The 25,151-nt window shown below is 35.7% G+C and overlaps 1 protein-coding gene across 3 annotated transcripts in view; it reads right to left on the minus strand.

The window, feature by feature from the left end:
* Nucleotides 1-23,917, minus strand: part of ARHGAP32 (Rho GTPase activating protein 32) — a 201,936-nt gene extending 178,019 nt beyond the window's left edge. For all 3 annotated transcript variants that reach the window (XM_045555418.1, XM_045555417.1, XM_045555419.1), the window contains exon 1: nt 23,863-23,917. The gene's annotated coding sequence lies outside the window, so the exon portion shown is untranslated. The remainder of the gene's footprint in view (nt 1-23,862) is intronic.
* Nucleotides 23,918-25,151: the final 1,234 nt, after the last annotated feature.

Raw genomic sequence — 25,151 nt, forward strand, 5'->3', positions numbered from 1 at the left:
ATCATTAGCTGATTTCTAATATTATAAATATGCAGGCCAAGCGAAGTGGCTCACGCCTGTAATCCTAGCACTCTGGGAGGCCAAGGCAGAAAGATCGCTGGAGGTCAGGAGTTTGAGACCAGCCTGAGCAAGAGCAAGACCAGCCTGAGCAAGAGCGAGACCCCATCTCTACTAAAAATAGAAAGAAATGATCTGGACAGCTAAAAATATATATATATTGAAAAAAATTAGCCAGGCATGGTGGCACATGCCTGTAGTCCCAGCTACTCGGGAGGCTGAGGCAGAAAGATTGCTTAAGCCCAGGAGTTTGAGGTTGCTGTGAGCTTGACGCCACAGCACTCTAGCCCGGGCAACAGAGCGAGACTGTGTCATTCATTCATTCATTCATTCATAAATAAATAAATAAATAAATAAACAAGCAAGCAAGCAAACAAGCAAGCAAGCAAGCAAGCAGGACAAGATGCCAAGGAACCCAAAATAAACCAACTGAAGAGCCAAGTGGAAATTTCAGCAGCCCAGCAGGGTTGAGGAGACAGAGGTTGGAAAGCACGCACTGTCAAGACAGAGAAGGGTGGGAAAAACCCCTGCGCTCTTAACTAAGAATCCAAAAAAGCCATGCCTTGGGAGTAAGGACAAAATAGCAATAAACAAACTCTAATAAAACCTAAAGTTAAACCTGGACAAGAACAGAAATGCTGGGAAAAAAATTAACTCTCTTTGGAGAAAAAAGAATTCTCCAGACTCTGCAAAATTTTTATCCACATTATCTGGTATCCAATAAACATTATGAGGCATGTTTTAAAAAATAAAGCCAAAAAGAAATGAAAAAATTTGAAGAAAAAACAGTTAAAACAGAGAAACTCACATTTAATTCAGGTATTAGAATTATCAAAAAGAGACTTTAAAATGGCTATGATGCATTTGTGGTTTCTGCTTATAATGGAGAAACCTGTAAAGAGTATTACTCATAGCCTAACAAGAAGAAAAGTCAGATAATCCACAAAATTATAACTTTTCTAGGACACAACCAAAAACTGACGTTTCAGGGCAACCAACTAGCCTGAACTCTAACAAAACACAAGCTTCTCCAATATGAAATGGATCATAAGCAATTACTTCTCTGGAGCAAAGCATGGGAAAAGAAAGATAAACAAGCTGGTGAGAAGAATTCAGTTAAATTTTTAACGAAGTTACTAAATACCTTTATACGTAATATGTTCAATGAAAGGTAAATTAAAAAGAGATGGAAAAATGAATAACTCCAACAGAGAATTGGGATCTACAAAGAACAATCAAATGTTCCGTCTAAAACTGAAAAATATAATATCTGAAATTAAGAACTTACTAAATGGATTTAATAGAACAACAGACATAGTTAAAGAGAGGGTTAGTAAACTGGAGGATAGTTTAGTAGAAAATATCAACACTGTGCCAGGCACAGTGGCTCACACCTGTAATCCTAGCACTCTGGGAGGCCAAGGCAGGAAGGTCCCCTGAGCTTAGGAGTTCAAGACCAGCCTCAGCAAGAGCAAGACCCCATCTCTACTAAAAATAGAAAAAATAGCTGGGAACTACTAAAAATATTAATTAAATAAATTGGCTGGCTGTGGTGGTGCTCGCCTATAGTCCCAGTTACTGGAAAGGCTGAGGCAGGAGGATCTCAAGCCCAGGAGTTTGAAGTTACTGTGAGCTAGGCTGACCCCATAGCACTGCAGCCCCGGGCAACAGAGCAAGACACTGACTCACCACAAAAAAAAAAAAAAAAAAACAAAAACTGCCACACCCTAAGAGACAAACCTGAAATATAAGGACACCAAAAGGTGCAAAACAGAGGGATTAAAAAAATGTGATACCATATAAATACTAGCTAAAGAAGGCTACTATATCTATATTAACATCAAAGTAGAACTTAGGCAAAAGGTATTACTAAAAGATAAAGGAGGAGATTTCACAATGATAAAAGTGTCAAATTATTCTTCAAGGTTGATATAATTAGTATGCAACAAACTGTAAATAAAATTTGTATGCAACAAATAATACAGATTCAAAATAAATAAAACTGCAAAAATTAAAAAAAATTGTAATAGATAAATCCACAATCGCAGTTGGTAATTTTAACATTTCTCAGTAACTGACAGAATCAGCAGACCAAAAAATTATAAGTATATAGATTTGAACAATCCAATTTTCCACTTGAACTAATATAGGACACTAAACACAACTACACAATTCTTTTTTCTTTTACATTCTTTTCAAGTGCATATGAAACATTCACCAAGGACTAACTGCTAGAAGATGAAGCAAGTCTCAACAAATACAAAAAATTTAAATCATGAATCATGTGTTTTATGAACACCACAGAATTACACTAAAAATCAATTACAGAAAGATAACTAGAAATTCCTCTAAATGTTTGGAAATTAAGAAATGCAATTCTGAATAACTCATAAACCAAATACAAAAAAACCACATTGGAAATTTTAAAATATTTTTATCTGAATAATAATAAAAATACAACACATGAAAATGTGTGAGATACAACTAAAGCAAAACTCATACATATCTACAAATGCTTACTATTGGAAATTAGACAAGTTGAAAAATCAGTGTTCTAAGCTTCCATCATAGGAACCTCGGAAAAAAGAGCAGCCAGATACAGTGGCTCATGCCTGTAATCCCAGCACTTTGGGAGGCTGAGGTGGGAGGATCATTTGAGGCCAGTTAGAGACCAGCGTGAGCAACAAAGGGAGATCCTGTCTCTATGAAAAACAGAAAAATTAGCTGGGTGTGGTGGTGCATGCCTGTAGTCCTACTCAGGAGGCTGAGGCAGGAGGATTGTATGAGCCCAGAAGTTTGAGGTTGTGGTGAGAAGAGGGGAAAGGGAAGAGGAAGGGGAACGGGAAGGGGAGGGGAAGACTGGTCCTGGCTCTGTGACAGCTGTGGCTGATAAGTTATTCTCCATTGGTGGCAACAATGACTCAAAGTCTGTTTTATGGTCAAACATTTGGTGATGTTTGACAGAGACAGGCATCTACTCTGTCAGAGAAAACAGAGAATTTGGCTAGTCAATTTTTGTTTGTGTGTGTAAGAATATGTCTCAGTCCCACTGGAGAAAAGAACAGCTTTTTGAGAAACGTCCTAAGGAGGGAATTCGGTGTTCTCTGTTCATTTTACCCATGGCTGATGCTATAAATCTGAAGCTACAAGGCTTCTGTGTATCTATGTGCCTGTAACTGATAAAAGCCATTATCTGCCATCATAAGATATATTTTCCTACCTTCAGGGAATATTAATAAATTAGACTATAAAGCCTCTTAAAATATAGGTGCTCTGTTCTGGTTAGTTTATATAGACTAATAAGTGCTTACATAAATCTAACATTTCCAGAATTCCCAGAAAACAAAGAAAGTGAACTTCTAAACACTAATGGGGACAGCTATATTGGTGGTGAAAATGGAATAGACGTTTGCTGAAGACCGTTGGAATAGGATTGTGGTCAACTCCAACTGAAAATGTCTGATATACTAATAGGTATTACAACTGTATCATGCAAAAATCAAAAAAGGGCCAGGTGTGCTGGCTTACATCTGTAATCCTAGCACTCTGGGAGGCCAAGACAGGAGGACTGCTTGAGGGTAGGAGTTCAAGAGCAGCCTGGGCAACTAGCAAACCCCCATCTCCACAAAGAATAAAAACATTACCCAGGCATGGTGGTGTGCGTCTACAGTCCCAGCTACTTGGGAGGCTGAGGTGGGAGGATTGCTTGAGCCCAGGAGCTTGAGGCTGCAGTGAGCTATGATCACACCACTGCACTCCAGCCTAGGTGACAAAGTGAGTAACACCATGTCTCTAAAAAAAAAAAAAAAAAAAAAAGAAAGAAAAAAAAAACAAAAAACAAAAAAAGTATATGATGAAAAAATAGTTTGTACATTTCTACATATGCCATTTCTATATATGTACAAGTATATTTGAAAGACAAATTCCAACAGTGAAAAAATTCTTTTTATATATCAGCCCATTTTTCCATTGGATTGTTAGCCTTTTTCTTACCTATTTTTAGTTCTTTATATATTAAAGAGATTAATTCTTCATCTGTAATATGAGTTCTAAGTACTTTTCCCAGATTGTCATTTGTCCTTGCTTATTTTGTTCTTTATAATGCAGATGTTTATCATCTTATGTAGTCTAATTTCTCAACTCTTTCATGGCTTTGTCTTTTATGATTTTTTTAAGTCATAGTTCAAAATGCCCTCCCTAATCCAAAAAATTTTTTAACTCTCCCACGTTTTCTTTTAAAATATTTGTGGTTTCATTTAGCACCTCTGAATCTTTGTTCATTTGCAATTTATCCTTGGTATGAGGTAGGACTCCAATTTTCTTTCTTTACACATGTGAGTATTCAGTTTCCCCCAAACTATTTATTGAATAGTACATATTGTCTCCACTGGTTTTTGAGAATCTATCTTTATCATATCTAAATGTTCCTATGGACATGGGTATATTTCTAGGCTTTCCATTTTACCCCATTATGCCTTCTCTTCATATGCCAGAACCACAAGGTCTTAATTACTGAGACTGCATATTAAAATATCTAGTTGCACAAGTCCTCTATCCACTACTTTTCTCTTTTCCTTTTCCTAAAAAGTCTCCTAGTTAAATTATTTAGCCAAGATCAATTTATTTCAAGATCAGTTTATCTAGTTTTTTAAAAAGCATTCTTATAACATAAGACTTATAAATTAACTTAAACTGACATCTTTAAATGGTGTTATATATTTCCAGCTATGAACAATTAATCTTTTCCATTTGTTCCAAACTTCGTCTGTGTCCTTCAATAGTGTTTTACATTTTTATCATATAGGTCTTAGAGTTCCTTAGTAAGTTTATTTCTGATATTTTATCTTTTTTGTTGCTCTTGAAAATGGCACTTTTTTTACATTGTATCTTCTTCTTTTTTTTTTTTTTTTTTTGAGACAGAGTCTCACTTTGTTGCCCGAGTTAGAGTGAGTGCCGTGGCGTCAGCCTAGCTCACAGCAACCTCAAACTCCTGGGCTCAAGCAATCCTCCTGCCTCAGCCTCCCGAGTAGCTGGGACTACAGGCATGCGCCACCATGTCCGGCTAATTTTTTCTATATATATTTTTAGTTGTCCAGATAATTTATTTCCATTCTTAGTAGAGACGGGGTCTCCCTCTTGCTGGTCTCGAACTCCTGACCTTGAGCAATCCACCCGCCTCAGCCTCCCAGAGGGATAGGATTACAGGCGTGAGCCACCGCGCCTGGCCACATTGTATCTTCTAACTGGTTATTGTCTGATACACTATTATTAGTAGCCCTGTTTTCCAGATAGGAAAACTGGAATGCATGATCACATCTCAGTCACCCCAAATGTGGTAGATCATTTTCTCCTGGAAACCCCTCCTTTCCAACCTGAAGAAGACACTAAAGCAGACATCCATATCCCTAGATATCCACCAGTCTGGGTAAAAGACACCACCATTTTGCCTCAATGACTTTTCCCTTCAGAGAAGTTTCCTCCCAAAAGCTATGAAAAAAACTAGCCAGTGGACTTTCAACAGTAGATTGTGTTTACGTGAAGAAACAGCTCTATCCTTCTCCAATTCTCTGAAAAATCAGTAAGTTAAAGAAAGAGAAATAAATCCTTAACAAAATGTTATGGATAGCTTCAGCAGGCCAGAGACTTTGATAAACTTCTGGAAGACAAAAAGTAGGATCATACTGACTGATAAACCAAAACAGAAAAACAGCAGAGGTTCAAGTAGGCTATACTCTACCCCTCTCAACAACAAAAAAGACACTTGCTTCCAAGGTACTAATAAAAACTGGAAAAATGTCCTGTAAAAAAATTTAACCATTAGCTATAAGGACTAGGGCTCCTAATGTGGATGTGTGCACCTCAGAGAAGCAAGGCAGAGGCTATACACATTCTAGGACTGTGAAAGAAAACACAGTAGGGGGAGGCAAAAGAGGGCAGATGTTTTGCTTGGTGGTTAAAAGCATATGTTCTGTTCAGTCAGAATGAAACAGTACGTGCACACTGAATGAATAAAGCTGCAAAGCTGAAGAAGAAAGACAATAAACTAAATTTACTAGATAAATATCTTATGTACGTATATATCGATACATTAAGAACCCTTAAAAAGAATTTCTCTACTCAAATTGAATTCGGAAGATTAAAGAAGACGGAATTAAAAAGTAGGCTAAGAAAACAAGTACAAGAAATACTTCAAATCACAAAATAAAAATGTAAAGAGAAATATATCATGCAAGAAAGGATTAAGAAGACCTAATAGGCTATCAATAGGTTCCACAAAGAGAAAACTATTACAGATAGAGGAAAGCCACTAATCAATAACAAAATTTCTACCCTAACACAAAGGCTTGAATCTATAGACTGAAAGTCACTAAGCTCCAAGCTGAGAAATTGATGACAAAATATATGTAACCAAGGATAAAATGGAAATCTTACACATATTCAGGTGGAAAGAACAAGTTACCTACAAAGGAAAAGAAAAGACAGATTGGCATTTGAGTGCATACAAAAAATCAGACTGATCACCTGTAGAACTTACTTGAACAAAACACTCAAGAAAAAATAACAAATGATCCAGAACAGGCACATTAAAATGGAACATGATAAAGAAAAGAAATAACAGTAAGCACTGAACAATGACACATATGATTAAATCTTAATGAAGAATAAAAAATATTAAACTATCTCCACAAAAAACTAAGAGTGGGGTAAGGTAGAATGGGAATAAATAAGAGTTCCAAAAGTCTCATCTAGGGGAATGGGATTGCAAGAAAGAAGTGAAAGTATTCTCAAGATATGAGCAAAGGAATTAGAAAAAAAGAGAGCCATGATAGGCAAAAACAGAACATCTGGGTGGAAGAAATTATCTGATTTTCAAATAATAATGGAGAAAGCACATATCTGCATATGAGAACATGGAAAGGAAAACTAATCACTAATGGAAAGTAAAAAGTATAACAGAACTTCCAAAATGAAGTATCTGGGAAGGTTTTGTTTGTTCTGATTATGTTCTTGCTAAGCTAGTCACTTAATGTATTTTATTTTTAAAAAAGAAAATGGACTATATTACATTTATACATAGAACTTTAAATGTTGCCAAGATTTTAATTTATTAAGTTAAAGTGCCATTGACTGGTTAAGGGAGTTTTAGTGCCTAAGTGGAATGCAAAGTTTAAGGGAAAATAAGTTTAAAAATTTTTAACAACATAATAACCAGGAACTTTTATATAGTTTTATATAGTTTCTGTGCTCTAGGGCCCTTCTTAAACATCAAAATACTCACACAGGCAGATATAAGAAAAGCCTACCTTGGACTCCATCCCAAAGGGCTTAATTACTGAAATACCAAGAAAGTCTTGTATTAGCATGCCTCATGGTTAAGACAGATTGATTTCACAGATTATAAAGAGAGCCTAATGGCTAGACTCCAATATTGCATAAAATTTTCTGAGATTAAAGAATGTTCACATCAGATTCTGCTGATTACAATTAAATTCATTATTTTTGTAACACTGATAAGAGTACCTTGGGTGAAAGTTATATTTACTGTTGAAATAATATTTCAGGCCCTAAACTAAATCCCAGATGCTATCTTCAAGGTTACAAAGCAATATAAATTACATTTTTGGCAAAATATATATATCTTTTTTGACATCATACACATAATAGATGATTAAGGATGAGATGCCTACGAAAATTTACACAGTATAAAAGAGGCCTGAGTGTCACATTGGTATACAGATCAATGGTTAATTGTTAATACTAATTCTCTATCTTTTCAGGCTCATTAAAACTGGTTGGGAATCCCAAAATCAAGAATTTCTGCAGTAAACAAAAGAAAATCCATAGTACTAAAAGCAAGGAATTATGAAATAGTCATTAAAGATATCCGAGATCTAAAAGAAAAGCAAGAACGTAGAAGACATATACCATAGTCCAGGCTTTCATTGCCTATTTGGACTGTTGCAATATCTTCTAATTTGTGGCATTGTTCCAAATAAAGTAGAGAATGAATAAAGCAACCAATCAAGCACATGAAATATTAGTTCTATAATGCTATAAACTAATGAAGACCATTCCCCCCAAAATCAAAACATGTTCACTAACTCATCCGGTTTAACTAGATAGTCAGAAGTTTTTCTTTTCACTTAAAATCAATTGTCTTATGATGGAGGTAAAGTGAAGGTCTCATTGAAAGATCTGGGCTTCTATAGATCCTGGTTTTAAAGGTATACAAGTTTAAAAATGTGACTCAATTATGTATTATCTCATCCCTGTAACTGTTTCAAATTATATGTCATACCAGGTTGTCTATCTGCCAATAATGTGATATTAGAGAAGACTAAATAAAATTACACGATAAACATTTCTACCTTCAAATGCCAAATAACGAGAGCCTTTCATGACTGAGTCAGCCATGATTCCCAGGTGTTCTAGAGGTCACATTTTTTAGAAGTCCCATTTTTATGTTCATAGCTTCATTTTTATGTTGGTTATATACTCCTCAAAGAAGGAATTTCAAGACTGAGATATTAGCTGTAATCTCTTAAAATTCATCATTTAGCAGCAGACATATAAAAAATCTTTCATAAAACAAAAGTCTTTCACTTTCAACATCAGTTATACCTGGTTCAAATTTTTGCACTACCCTGACAGTGTGAGCTATGTGGCTCTCTGCACCATAAATTCCTCATCTGAAAATGGAAAAAATAATACCTACTTCACAAGATTGATATACAGTTCACTGACATACTGTATATAACATAGTTGGCCTACATATTGCATGTAACAATGTCTAAAAACTTCTAAATACAATTTTCTTTCTTGATAGAATTAAAACATTTATGTATTTCCTTTTCTGCCTCACATTCCCCCTTCTAATTTAGAAATGGATTCTTTTAATGATCTCTACGGAATATTCTAACAACTAAATATTCTAGTCTAATAACTATTTTATCATAGTGATACGGTAGATAACACAGATTATTAACGTCACACGACAAATGAGAAATCAGAAAATGAGAGATTTGTGAGTCAGCAGTGGATAAGTTCAAACTATTGCCATAAAGGAGACTAGGCAATTTCCTACAGTGCTTTAATGTAAGAAAAAGTATCCTTTCCTCCAAGTCCAAAAATAAAGGCTATTCCAAAAGCTACTGGACAAATTTTAACTACCTCTGGGAGTACTTTCTCATAAAGCAAATGGTACCTGGAAGCACCGGAAGCCTACATTCTAGGTGTGGTATGACTTCATTCTCTTAGCCAGGGTGCCTCAACACAATGGAATTCTTTTAAGAATAAATTTAAAACCTAGCTTAGAAGACAAGGAAAAAGAATAGTGCGCAATCTTTTGCCTTCATCGCATTAGCTGTGTGTGCGTGTATGTGTGTGTGTGTACATGTAATCAATCCAACAGTTTGGTTTCTTGTGTATTAGCGTAGATTTTTAAAACAAACACATTAAGACTTTGGTGGCTTTTTTAAATTATTAAATTGGTTTTTCTAAAACAACTCTCCTACAACACTGAGTCTACTATTCGGCTCTCCCAAGGGTATGGCTGCAATTCCTTCTATCCAATCCTTCACCTTCCACACCCACGCGCACATTTTTCCTGGCAGGCATTTCCGCGTTTTTCCTGCCAGGCATTTCAGCAGGAACCGCGCCGCCAGGACGTTGAGAAAGCACTCTGCTGCCACGCCTCCTCGTGCCTCACCAGCTGAATAGGTGAGAAACACTGCCATGAAACTGGGCCCTACCCAGATCTTTGTTACATTTGTAAATAAAATAAGATCAAATCTCAAAGACATATTTGGTTTGGGAAAGCTATGGTGCTATTCAGACAGGAAATACAATCATAAACGGAGGACACACTCCCTATGTATGGCATCATGGTTTCCTAAAACAACGTATACAACTAGCTGGGTTTGTCACAACGGAAATGTCACTTACTCCTAAGGAAAAAAAAAAAAAGCTCAACCTTACACAGATTTGCTTTTAACTTTAACTGTCAAAAAAAAAAAAAAAAAAATCCCAGAGAGATTCCTGTTGCCTAACAAATAAATCTAGGATTACAGCATCAAATCTGTTGTAACAACAACAAAATAAATTCCTATTTGTTTCTTGCTTTGACAAATACCCAAAATAACTTCCACAATTTTAATACCAGGTCAAACAGTTTTATTACAAACAATACCAAACAAATACTTTATTTCTACTAATTGTTAGTGAGACACTGGCCGTATTAAAAACTAGGAAATAACCTTGGCGGAGAAATGACTTATTCAAATTAGAAAGGCTAAATAAAATGATAGTAAAATAAGAACATTCAGACAAAAAGAATCACCTGCTAATAAAATAGTTCATTTTCATACTTTGAATATTAAATTATTCTTTTAAAATACAAACTATACTTCTCATTTATTTTAACTACTGACTAACAAATTTAGTGTGGATTATCAAGAGTTTCCAATATTCAATACCTCTGTCATTTAAACTAGACTTTAAAAAATAAAACCTGTGGATAAAAGAATCCTTTAAGTTGAGAAAGGGAAAGACTCTTGAGCATCAAACATAAAGACAATATTTGATGGAAATGTTGTTTACCTATCCACCAAAAATTCAGAGGTAAAATTATGAAAGATGTTTAATTGCCCTTCTGTGGGCAGTAATAATACGTAGTACAGACTTCAAACTTCATCAAGAAATTGTTTAATGCCTCCAAAGGTATTAAATTGCAAACCCTGAATGAAAAAGAAAAGCCAGAATAAAGCCCCTTAAAATTTGTAACAGTACAAAAGAATGAATAAAACAACTGGTACTGTTTCCACAGCTGGGTGAGTACCTCCTCCTTCACCAGTGCCACTAACTTCGAGAGCCACTTAATCAGAAGGCATCCTGTAAAAACTTCAGTTATGAAGTTACTACTAGAGATGCAAAAACCAAGAAAGATTAGGGGAGTGAGATATGAAGTCAGAGACAAGAGTAAGGATTGAAGCCATCAATTTGTACTTAATTAAAATTTTTCATATACATGCAAAAGGCAACAAAGGCAGGCTGACACACACATACATACACCAGAACACATTCCAAGAAAAAGAGAAAGAAAAACCTATTAGGTACAAATTCAGATCAAATCTATTGATGTTAAATACAAATCAGATACAGGAAGCGGTAGTAGTTCATTGTAAGTCTACTTGAAATTCCTGAAATGCAACTACAAAACCTGTCTAACATCTTCTCTTCCTGGTGTTCTAACAAGTCATTTAAAATGTACTTTACAAGCTTAGGGCAAGTTGTGGAATGAGGAGTGCTATATACAACTCAAAACCTGTCCCCTTCAGCTCCAAACCTTCCCCCAGAGAAAAGAAAGTCTTACTGGAAAAGAGACTGAAACACAGAGGACGGAAAAAGGGTGGTAAGGGTGAACAGAGGGACAAAGGGTAAGTGCAAAAACCACGAATTCCATGATTACCTGAACTTCTCTTTGCTTTCTCCCTCTTCACAGTCAGTCATCTGGGTTATAATTTCAGAATCCAACCAAAAGACACTGTCATCCCCTGAAGTGCTACTCTCACTTTCAGTCTCCATCTTGTATTAAAAAAAATCTAAACCTCCAGGCATGGAATAAACAGCACCAATGTTCAGGTTGTTCAGCTCTATTTACACACACTCAGGTGTGTGGCTGGTGTACCAGTGACAGGTGATGGTGCTGGTTTAATTATAGTCGGGGTGCAGACAGGAAATCACAGGCATCTGACTGCTGCACTGGTGACACCTGAACCCTCCCACTGCCTTAGGCTTTGTGACCTACATAACCGAAAGCAGAATCCAAATGAAGGTGATTTTTCACTAATTATTTATTCTTTAAAGAACTGTTTTTCTCTTCTCAAAGTTTCCAGTTAATAAGTTAAAAATAGGTATTTTTAAAAAGCAAGCTTTTCTTTATTTGCATCCTTTTGCAATCTCAGACTTAAGAAAGCTAAACAGAAAACTAGAAAGGATAACACTATATATGCAAAGGTCTCCAGGGCCAAGCAGGATGACAGGCACAATTATAGATCTTATAGTTAAGGAAGCTTACTCACAATTAATAGGGAAGATAAGCATGGTCTAGGGACCTGCCCAACTTCATACCTTCCAATCTTACACCCCCCTTTCCTTCCTCTCAATAATAACTGCCATATACACCTTTGCTCAGGTATCCAGAGGGAGACAAAAAAGCTGGGCTTGTCCATGGTCCTTTAAAGAAATTACAAGTTGAAAGATGCTAACAATCACATCAAAAATAAGCATGCAAAATTTTTACACATTTACATTGCAGATGGAAGCAATAAAATGATTTTCTGGAAAATGAATGAAAACTATAGCATGACTCTGTCAACAAACACAACTGTTACTCAGAAGACAGCCATGCTGGCACCAACCCTGACATGTCATGTCTTCATGGTTATTTGTCTTTTACTAAGCAGCATCAAACTACTAAGCCCTGATTTTTCATTAAATCTGATTAGATTAAAAAATTTTTAGGGGCATCATTGGGCTATCCTTGAATTTTCATGTTGAAAATAAGAAAAATGAACCTCAAACTGACTTTGCTTATATAATACCTTATTCCCTTCTACAAAATTACAACTTATATGTTTTATTGTTTTAATCTTGATGCTTCACCAAGTCATATAGTTTTAGTCTAAACAGAAACTAAAATGTATTGTCAAGCCTGAGAATAGATTTAGAAAACAAACTGTTCTCGATAGCAGGTGACTTGTAAAAACTTAACATTTCATAAAACATATCTTGCAGAATAGTCTAATAATTTCCACTCATGACAAATCCATAGCAAATTTTGACCTAAACAATCATCCCTTCCTCAATCTATCCATTAAAATAAATTCCCAATAAATCAAAATTTTAAATATAAAAATAAAACATAAAAGTTCTTTATCATCTGTGGGAAAGTCTTTTCTACATATAACTTTAAAAAGTCCTAAAACCATAAAAGACTGACATATCTCACTGTATAAAAATTTTTAAATCTTCCATAACAAAAAAAGCCAAGTCAAAATAGAAACAAAATTGAAAAAAAAATTCAGAACATATCACAAAGGGTTAATTTCTTTTATACATATATATATAGAGAGAGAGAGAGAGAGAGTTCCTACAAATCTTAAAGACTCAACAATTCAAAAAATAGGCAATGAACATAAACAGAATAATCGGAGAAAAATACAACAGAACATAAAAACATATTAAAAAGTATTTAACTTCATTCATAACAAAAATGTAAAACAACAATAAGATGTCTTTTTTTAATCTATCAGATAGGCAAAGATTTAAAAAGGTCTCAACAAACTGGAAGAAGATACGACAAAATAAACCTGCAGTGTTGGTGGGAGCTTAAACTAGTACAATCTCTGTGCAGAGCAATTTGGCATAATTTACCAAAATTCAAAATGCACATCTTTTTGGCCCAACAATTCCTCTTCTAGGAAATTATCTTACTTTCACCGGTAGAAATAAAAGGTGGACAGGAATATTCATTATGATACACTTTATAATAGCAAAATAGAATAGCAAAAACCTCACTTCCTCAGTAACAGAAAACTAGATAATTAAATTATGGACTATCCAATAGACTGGAATGCTACACAGGTAAGTAAATGAGGAAAAAGGCAGCCCTGTTGGTCATGATATGGAACAAACCCTAAGACATACCATTAAGGCAAAGAAGAAAGAGGTAAGAGTACAGAATAGTGTATGTGGTATCCTGCTATTCATATTCTCAGTGAGGAGGAAGAGGGAACTATAGATGCTCAGAATAGCTATGGAAGGACAGTGCCAATAACAGCAGTTGTCGTCAAGGAAGAAAATAGATAACAGGAGAAAAGGAAAAAACGGAAGACAGTTTTCACTATATCATGCACATATAATCTTGCAAAAAAAATTAATCAGTTTTAAGTATAATCTTTTCTATCCCTCAGTGTCTAGGTCTTCTTTTTCTTCCAAACAATTTTAACTCCCTCAGTGTGTTTTCATGAATCCTATTCTCCTTTCCTTTCAATAATGTCTTTTGTTTTCTTTTCATTACCATGGTTGCCTTACCACACTTCTTCAAGCCCTTTTAAACATAAAAAAGTGAACTGCAAGCAGCATTTTTACATAGAACACTGATAGACAGTCTGACTTACATTAAGACTACCTTGGAAAGCTCCTTTTCTAGTCCTGCTGCCACTTCAGAATCCTACCTCCCCAGACACCCCTGCTGTGGAAAGAACCTTCTATCCCCCCACCTAAAATATGCACAAGTATACCTTCCAAGACTTGTTCTCAGTTTTGACTCTGCTATTGGAGTTTTTTGTAAATGTTTTTAACTTCAAAATCAACATGTGTTTCTGTTTTATGTTCCCTTTTCCAGTAGCCAATGAAAATCCAGCAGAAACAAAAAACACTGGATAGCAAAGGAATGGAACAAAGTGGAGTCAATCACTGAGGCTACAAGGGGGCGGGGGAGACTAGATATTCCTGAAGACCAAAGGATGGCTTTAACTCCCTTTTTCCTGACTTGTTAAAACCCCAATCAGGTTTCACTTCCCCAACAAGCATTTGTAGAGCTCAAGTCTCTGACCTAAACCACAGGAGTCACCAAGTACTATTGAGAACTAGGTGATTCTCATCAAAACCAAAAAGGTAAGAAAACAGAGGGAAAGGATAATATCTGATCCCACAGCAGAAAGAAGAATTCTTAGCAACAGTTTAAGAATCCCAAGGTGGAATCAATTTTTAAGAGAAATAATTGTTAAAAAGTGGATTATTTTTCTGGTAGCAGTAGTAAGTAGTTACAATAACAGCAAATATAGGCAGCCTTCTGTATCCATGGATTCCACATCCATAGATTCAATCATTTGGTTGAATGAAAAATATTCAGGAAAAAAACACAGATGGTTACATATGTAATGAACATGTACACACTTTATTTTTTTATCATTATTTCCTAAACAATACAGTATAGCAACTATTTGCATAGCATTTACATTGTACTAGGTATTATAAGTAATCTAGAGATGATTTAAAGTAAACAGGAAGATGTGTGTAGATTAAATGCAAATACTACAACATTTTATATAAGGGACTTCAGCATCCTTGGATTTTGGTATCCACAGGGGTCCTCGAACCAATCCCCCATGGACATGAAAGGAAGGCTATATACTGAGCACTTACTCTATGTGCCAAGCATTGTGCTAAGGCCCTTACATAATGAATTACATAATTCCCACAACCACCCTATAAAGTAGGAGCCATCATGATCCTCATATTACAGGTGAAGAAACTGAGGCTTAGCATAACAACTTGTCCAGGGTTACCCAGCTCACACGTTTGCATTAAAAATACTTTTTAAAAATCAGCCCAAGACCTATGGAATGTTATTTCCGTGGTAAAAAAATATGTGGTTTTCATTTTGATCCACATTCAGCTCATTTGCGTGGCCCTCTCTGATCTCATAATTTTATTATTTTTTTTCTTTTTGAGGGGGCAGAAGGGGTGATGATATGCTGACCTACATTCATTTCTATATCTCATACCCCATAAATTTACCTACATGACTGAACACAGTATACATTCTCTATACTAGAGAATGGTATAGATAAGAGACCACACAAAAAAACAACAGCAGAGCAAGAGTAAAACCACCATCTTTTTTTTTGAGACAGAGTCTCGCTCTGTTGCCCAAGCTAGAGTGCCACAGTGTCAGCCTACCTCACAGCAACTTCAAACTCCTGGGCTTAAGCAATCCTTCTGCCTCAGCCTCCTGAGTAGCTGGGACTACAGGCATGCGCCACCATGCCCGGCTAATTTTTTCCATATATTTTTAGTTGTCCAGATAATTTCTTTCTATTTTTTAGTAGAGACGGGGTCTTGCTCTTGCTCAGGCTGGTCTCGAACTCCTGATCTCAAGCAATCCTCCCACCTCGGCCTCCCAGAGTGCTAGGATTACAGGCGTGAGCCACCACGCCTGGCCAAAACCACGACCTTAATACTCTCACTTTAGTGGTCCTTTTCTCTCATAATAATATTAGAATTGTTTTTATTAAAACTGTTCAATACAATGCATGGCACATAGCCAACAGGTCAATAAGTGTCTCCTTAACTGGGCACCAAGCTTTGTCCACAGAACACTTCACAGCTATGATTCTAAATATGATATAATACTCCTCAAAAAATGTGGTATTCTGTGAATAATGTGTAATATATATGTGTGTAAATCAAGGCAATGTGCATAAAGAACGCAGTACAGTATTCTCATATAGACTAAGATAAATCGAAAACAGAGAGAGAACATGAAAAATAGCCAAGGAGAAAAGTAAAAACAAGTATCTGGTCTAAATAACTAAGAAAACTTAAACAGAGATTCTTTTTACATCAGGATCTCAGAATCATGAAATAAATGTATGTATCAGGGCTTAATAAGAATTTAATTCCATTTCTAAATATTTCCCATCCCAGCCTATGAAGAATCAAAATCAATGGTATTTACACCACATTAATAAAGAAATCCAATGCCTAAAGTACGTCTACAAGTGCAGGGACTGCATCTACTTACTGTCGAATTTATAAACTATATCACTCTGTATCATTGTTTCCCTTTTCAAAAGTTCACATATGAAGGAAATTGAGGGGGCTAAATAAATAAGTAAGTTAGTTTACAAAAGCCAACCCAGAAATGCTTTGTTCTAACACTCAAGAGTTCAAGGTGCTTGTGTAAAGGGACAAAAAGAACAACAGCATTAGCGTGAACATACTCTACCAAATGGAATAAAAGTAATCAGAGGCTACAGAAAACAACTCATACACATCTACCTAGCCACGGGCACAAAGAACAAGCAAGCTGTATCAACTTGAGAATTCCACTGTTAGACTCAGTGATAAAACTTACTTTATCAGATACATTGGAATCTAGAGATCTCAGGAAATACTTCTCACTGACTAAGCAACCATGTATCTCTGAGATGAATCTACAGATAAAGCGCATCAAACCTACTCAAAGTCTGAAGTGATAATTTTTCTACTAACAAGTTAAAAGCAACTAAAAAACAAGGTTTATATACAATGGTTAAGTAAACACAAAAAAACAAAACACTGGCAAAAAGTAATAAATAAAACTTAACAGAATCAATTAACTTTTTCAATAACCCCTGGATTGTAAAACAGTATTTCTATCTGAAAGGGAATTTATAGAACTAAAGGAAGGAAGTGGACCACAGTTAATTAATGTAAAAGTATAGTGTTGAAAATTAGAAACTAATTATGTTACAATTGATTTGGTAGTAATGGGTCTTGTAAAGATAACGAAGGTTGAGTATAATGTTGAATTAAGGGAAATAACATTTCCTGAGCTAAAATTTTGACTGAATAATGCCATCCATAGTCAGTGAGATACAGAGAAATAAGGCTACGTTGCTTTTACAAATTTAGGAACCTAGGAAATTGTGGTCTTGACATAAATTGAACTGTACATACAGCACTCCTGGTCACTGCTATAACTAGACCTCCTCCTAATATTAATAATACTGCAAAGAAAAAAATGCTAACTGTAAATTCAACCAATAATAACAAGGGGGAAAGCAAATGATCTAAGTAGACTCCACCTCAGTGTAAGGGCTAGGGAGAGGTCAGGAAGAGACTAATATGAAATCACTAAGGGGGAAAAATTAGAGCTATATTTTAAAAAATGTACTTCTTGCATTATGCTGGATAGAGCTGGAACCCATTCTACTAAGTGAAGTATCCCAAGAATGGAAAAACAAGCACTACATGAACTCACCATCAAATTGGTATTAACTGATCAACACTTAAGTACACATATAGTAACAACATTCATCGGGTGTCAGGCAGATGGGAGCAGGGAGGAAGGGATGGATATATACACACCTCAGGGGTGTGGTGTGCACCATCTGGGGGATGGATATGCTTGAAGCTCTGACTTGGGTAGGACAAGGGCAATATACGTAACTGAAACATTTGTACCCCTGTAATATGCTGAAATTAAAAAAAAAAGATGTACTAACACTTCATGCTTGAAAAGGTCAGGTATGGCATAAACTTAGTAGAGTTTCTTCCATCAAACTAGTTGAGGAAATACCAATTAATCAAATGTTTTCAATCCACTGTGTACCTATTGGTATGCAGACCTGGATAGCTCACTCTACTATGAAGTTGGTTTGAGACTGAAGTAATTTTAGCAACTTGCTACATATTTCATTCTGCCTGCTCCTCTCCTATCGCTCAGAGAGGGTGGCAACCTCTCTCAGTAAAAATGGGAATCAATAATAACTAGTTGGCCGAGCGCAGTGGCTCACACCTGTAATCCTAACACTCTGGGAGGCCAAGGCGGGAGGATTGCTTGAGCTCAGCAGTTCGAGACCAGCCTGAGCAAGAGTGAGACTCCGTCTCTACTGAAAATAGAAAGAAATTAGCGAAACAACTAAAAATAGAAAACATTAGCCAGGCATGGTGGCACATGCCTGTAGTCCCAGCTACTCGGGAGGCTGAGGCAGGAGGATCACTTGAGCCCAGGAGTTTGAGGTTGCTGTGAGCTAGACTGACGCCACGGCACTCCGGCCCAGGCAAGAGAGTGAGACTCTGTCTCAAAAAAATAATAATAATAATGACTAGTTTATTAAAGTACTAGGGAAAATTCAAATACTTACAAATTAAAGACATTTTTCTCAAATCATAATCATCCTATCCTTAAGTAACAGAAGCTAAAACCCATACTTTTTCGTCCTTTTTTTTTTTTTTGGGAGATAAGGTCTCACTGTTGCTCCTGGCTAGAGTATGGTGGTGTCATCATAGCTCACAGCAACCTCAAACTCCTGGGGCTCAAGCAATCCTCCTGCCTCAGTTTCCCAAGTAGTTGGGTCTACAGGTGTGCACTGCCATGCCCAGTTAATTTTTCTATTTTTTGTAGAGACAGGGACTCGACTTGCTCTTGCTCAGGCTGGTTTCAAACTCCTGCCCTCATACCTTGGCTAAGAGCTAGGATTACAAGTGTGAGCCACCATGCCTGGCCTAAGACCCATACTTCCAAACATTAATTTGAGGTATACTATTCTGATTTGAATAAGTTATACCACTACTCCTGGTATCAGTAATTCTTTGATTTTATTCTTCTAGAAAGGAGAATTAAGTTCCTACCTGCTCATTTATTTCTGGAAACAAACAGGCATTTTCCCATTATCCTTTGTTATGGAAATTTATTGTGGTTAGTTTCAGCAATTGCAAAAATAATAATAGAGTGAATCTTTTGAAGAATAAAACATAATGGAGAAGTAAAAAGAAGTTTAATATAGGTAGCTCTTTAAAAGAGACAGATCTATATTTAAGTTTGAATGACACATAAATTAGGAATTGAATATTTGCCTATTTCTTCTGATTTTGCTAGAACCCAGACATCAATATTATCATCTGTGGTGATTTTCATCTGATGTTTTAAAAATGAACAATGAATACAAAGTACATTTTGTTTGATTCTCAAACATTACTTGCAAAATAATGAGGCTGTTTTTAAGTGTCAATTCAGAATCTTCAAGCTATATCAGCATTCCCTCCTGGTAAGATAAACATGTTTAGAAATGGAACTAATGTTGCTTACTGATACGTAATTCATTAAGGTACTGTTTCACTATTTCAGGTAATATTTCAGTTACAGTACATACAGCAATTGAAAACAACAGTGCTGTTCTTGAGTAGCTACGATTTCCATTTTAAAAATAATGTTGAATTTTTTCCTTTAATAAATTTGGGCTCAAATTTATTCAAATTCCTTCTGTGCCACTTACTACCTATGTGAACTCAGGCAATTTACTTAAGATCTCTGAAGTTCTATTTCCTCTTCTGAATAATCATACCCATTCATATTGTGGTTGAAGTAATTAGATGAAACAGGATATATAAAGTACCTATAATACAATGTCTATAAACAGTAGGTGCTCAAGAAATAGAAGGTATAATAAAAGAAAGATGGTTCATGAATCTAGGTTTGGATCTTCTAAAAATGCTAAACTTCTTTAGAAGAGGAAACAAAATTCTCATTTATTTAATGTACTACTTCATTTTTTCATGATATATGCTAGATACTGTGATGCTATCCTTCATAGCAATTACTATGCTCCTTAACACTTAGAATGTACTCAAATGCCACTTAATTTAAATATTCTGACTTTTTGTTAGGGAAACTGTCAACCATATACAACAGATAATAGAACAGTAAGCCAACAGGTATCCATTACCTAGCTTTAACAATTAACAATGGCAAATTTCATCTCTCTCCCCCTCCATCCCACTGGATTATGTGTAAGAAAATCTCAGATAAGGTATCATTTCATCCTTAAATAATTCACCATGTATCTCTAAAAGATACTCTTTTATAAATAACTAAAATATTATATTACCTAAAGAAATTAACCAATAATCCCTTAATTACTACAAATATCCAGAGTACACTTTTCTGTCTTCAATCTTTTTTAACAGCTTGTCTATTTGAATCAGAAAGTCCACACATGATATTTTAATTAATAGGTCTCTTAAGTCTCTTTAAAGTTTCCCCCTCCTCCATTTTTCATTGTCATATATTGGCTGAAGAAACAAGGTCCTGTATAATCTCTGACATTCTCTATCTTGCTGATTATATCCCAACAGTGTTGTTCTATAGGTGCTTCTAGCTCTAATATTTCCTTTAAGTCATTAATTCTTAAAAGCTATATAGTGAATGCTTTGCCTTAACGTTTTCTGCCTTGTCTACCAGCCTTCTAAAATAAATATTAATCAAGTGAACAACAAAATGAAATGATAAAATGGTAGAAAATACAAAGAAAAAAGTGACCAAAGGACCACAGATAATCTATTCTTGCAATGACTTAGGCAGGTGTAAGTGGGTGAGCTACCCAAGGTAGAGCACATAAACAGTTTTCAAATATGTGACTTCTAACCAAAATGGGCTCTTCCATTCTTTCCTGCCATCTATGACATTTATATGTCCTCCTACACAATCTGCTAAGGACAAGGACAATACCTGCACACATCTGAACAACCTATGACTACTACTAAGACTCTACCCAATATGTTTGTCACTGATTAGTTCCTACCACAAAATGTTCTTCCAAAAGAAGAACAACATCAAAGCTATGTGAACTATAGCCTTAAAGTAGAGGACAGAAACATTATAATCACTCCTATTTGGGTTGAAAAGAAGCAAAATTGATATTCTAGAATGAATTCATCAGTTACATGAAATGCAGGAACATCCCATTCCAGTATAATTAAACTTCACTCTCCAACTCTTCAACATTTTAGATTAAATAATTAGTGAGAATCATGGGGTCAAAGAAAGATTTAACTAAAACAGGCTGCGTATCTGAGGAAACACAGAATTCAGGATATGATATTAATGCAGAGGGATAAACATTAATAAACCTTCATGAGCCTGTAAGTCCAACATGTTAGTCCCAAGTAACACAGTTTTGCCAAGTAGAACTAGACCTCCTCCCACTCACCCACCCCCACAGGAATATTGTTATTATCTGGCCAGTGATCAGAATCTCCAAGTCAAAGAACAATAAACAGTAATAGATTCTGCAAGTGTCAACAATATCCAAAAACCAACAAGGAGTTCTTAAGTAAACAAATGGAAAAAAGACAATTCATCATGTACTTGTTTTTCAGCCACCTTCAAACAACCAGCCAGGGATTGCCATCTATCATTTGCAAACATAAAATACAAAATATATACTAGCACAAGAAAAACATCACCTTAAACTAGTATAGGAGCTTACTATTTTCACAGCACTCTGATATATTTCACAGCAAATGACAAATAACAAAAAAGAAACTAAAGCAAGGAAACAGTGGGAATTTTGTATCTAAAATACAGATGTTATGGCCAGGCGCAGTGGCTTACGCCTGTAATCCTAGTACTTTGGGAGGCAGAGGCGGGAGGATCGCTGGAGAGCAGGAATTCAAGACCAGCCTAAGCAAGAGTAAGACCCATCTCTACTAAAAATAGAAATAATTAGCCAGGAACTACTAAAAATAGAAAAAATTAGCTGGGCGTGGTGGTGCTTGCCTGTAGTCCCAGCTACTCAGGAGGCTGAGGCAGGAAGATCGCTTGAGCCCAGGAGTTTGTGGTTGCTGTGAGCTACAATGATGCCATGGCACTCTAGCCAGGGCAACAGAGTGAGACTGTCTCAAAAAAATAAATAAATAAATAAAAATAAAAAAAAGAATATGTATATATACATAGATTTTAGAAAATTAAACTTTCTAGAGAACAAAAAGTATCCAGAATTAAACTCACTATAATCCTTCAGTAACTACATCATCTAACATTAAAGAGATTAATAATAAAAACAAGTACAACACATTCCAAGAAATGAGTATGCCACAAGAAAGTATGGCCACTTACAGCATTGTTTTCCAAGGAAAAAACTATGACTGTTTCAAGAGTGGCTTTAGAACAGAGATTCTCAATCTTTTTTTTTCTGCTCCAAAACAGTTCAAGGATATACACAATCTCATCAGTAACAATGACTCATAACCTATCTAGAGATCATTTAAAAAGCGAATTATCTTTTGAGCGTTTCAAGCTTGTTGAGCATTCAAACCTTAAGGTGTAAATTATTTTAATTAGAACTTAATTTAGTTGAAATTAGAAGCACAAAAGAAGTTAAAGCGAGAATAGGGAGGAGAGAGCTGGATGAAATAGAGTCTCTGGTCAGCTGAGGGCGATATGACAAGAAGACTAATTAAGAACAAAAAAACAAAAGAGGATACCAAATACACCTAGACAACACCAAGGATGTGTCTAGCTGCCTGCAGGGGTACCTCTGTTGCACATGCTTTGACAGGGGCCAAATTCTTATGTTAGAAATGGCTTGAAAGGCTGCAAACAGAAAACATCCACACTGGTTCTATTTCTGGCTTACAAATCTCACAAAAGATAAAATGAAGCTGTAAAAAGTTCTGAAAAAGCAACAGAAGTGATGACAAAGAAAAATAAAAAAGATTTTTTCCTTCTGTAATGGCAACTTTTAGAAGCATAGATCCATTCAGTATGTGAACAGAGTTAAATTTTATCAAGTATAGTAATCTTAGAAAATGAAAGATATCACCTTTAAACTGAAAAATCTTTATATAACTCTCTGAAAATTCACAGATGAAATAGACACAAATCATTTACCAGAATGTCCAAGGATACCAATGAGGGTACCAATATTCTTCCTCAAAATATCCTGAAAATGACACCAAAGTGACAGAATATTCAACCGCATGGACTATGGTTTTGAATCAACATGGGGGTAATCCTTATGCCATTATTGACATTTTTGTTAGGCTATCATCTCTGAAATTAGGAATATTTGCCTAACTGAATATCTGATGCAAATTATGAGAGTAAAGAAGAATTTGGCCAGTGGCTACTTACTGCTGATAAGAATGAATGGCCAGAGAAACATTTGTGTCAGAGGACACAAAGAACAACTATTAGCACTTATTGGGATTTCACAGAGTTGAATATTTTCAAAGTGAGAAGAAACCCTGAAGACCATCTATTCTGTAGTTAGCTAGAAAACTAAATTCTAGAAATTCATGTTTCCTTTTTCTACCTTACTGCTATATGGTAAATTTTCACACTGTATGTCATTTTAATTCTGATACCCACAAGAACCTAGTGACATCACAAGGGAAACAACACTGTCCCTGTATTATATATGAGAAAACTGAGGCTTGCCCCAGGTCACACAGTTTATAAGTGATATTCACCTTTTAGGTTACCTATGTAGGAACAGTTGAAATGTCTCCTCCACTGAGAAATTTCCAAGTTATAACCCAGTCCAAAGCATTTTCCTTTCTGCTTTCCTATAATACCTTCAAAAACACAAGAGAAACAGGTATAAAGAGGTTAAGTAATATGCCCAAAGACCACATCAATGGAGGTAGGAATCGGACTCCAGAGGTTGTACACTTAACCACTAAACTATTTCCCAAAATGATTACTAACCAAGTATGATCTTTTCTGCTATAACACCTTTCTATAACATTAATTAGCTCATATGAGGTTAGTAAATCAAGGAATGATGTTAATGTAACTCAGATTCTATATAGTATTTTTTCCCATGTGTGTTTTTAGCCTGGTGTGCCCAGTTTAACACAAAGTACCCTAACACAAGCTGAATGCAATAAACTGCAGGGGATTACTGTACTGTACATAATGCTCATTCATGCCACTTTGATGCTACTTAAATTTGGTCACTTATGTTTTGATAGGGCTTTTTGCATGGTACTTGCTCATTTTTCTGACTTTGTCCTTGTCTCTGCAATCCAGCAGCCTCAACCCTTCATTATACCCCTTTTCATTATGCAACCATCACCTTTAAAGATAAAATCCTATATTTACTGTAATATTTCTTTACTTACTAGGACTTTCACGTCTTTTTAATTGTGCTATTATTTTTATTAGGATTGTTATTGCTTTTATTAGTGCTCTGCATACAAAGCTATAAAGATTTTGAATGATTTATGCAACTGTTTTTCCCAGACCTTTTTAGTGCTTGTTTAAAATTACAACACTTTTCAGAAGTATATATCAATTATACCAAAAACAAGTATACAAAAAATAATGTTTTTAAATCAGTATCAATGTTTACAATCCCTGTATGGCCAGTCAGATCTTTCAAGTGTTTCTACAGAATAGAACTGCTACCATCAAAAATATTGGGCATCGGCCAGGCTTGGTGGCTCACGCCTGTAATCCTAGCATTCTGGGAGGCCAAGGTAGGAGGATCAATTGAGGTAAGGAGTTTGAGACCAGCCTGAGCAAAAGCAAGACCCCGTTTCTACTAAAAATAAAAAGAAATTAGGCAGACAACTAAAAATAGAAAAAATTAGCTGGGTGTGGTGGCCCACACCTATAGTCCCAACTACTTGGGAGGCTAAGGCAGGAAGAAGACTTGAGCTCAGGAGTTTGAGGTTGCCATGAGCTGGGCTGACACCACAGCACTCTGGCCCAGGCAACAGAGCAAGATTCTGTCTCAAAAAAAAAAAAAATACTG

This window comes from Lemur catta, chromosome 7 (assembly GCF_020740605.2).
Source record: "Lemur catta isolate mLemCat1 chromosome 7, mLemCat1.pri, whole genome shotgun sequence".
NCBI lineage: Eukaryota > Metazoa > Chordata > Mammalia > Primates > Lemuridae > Lemur > Lemur catta.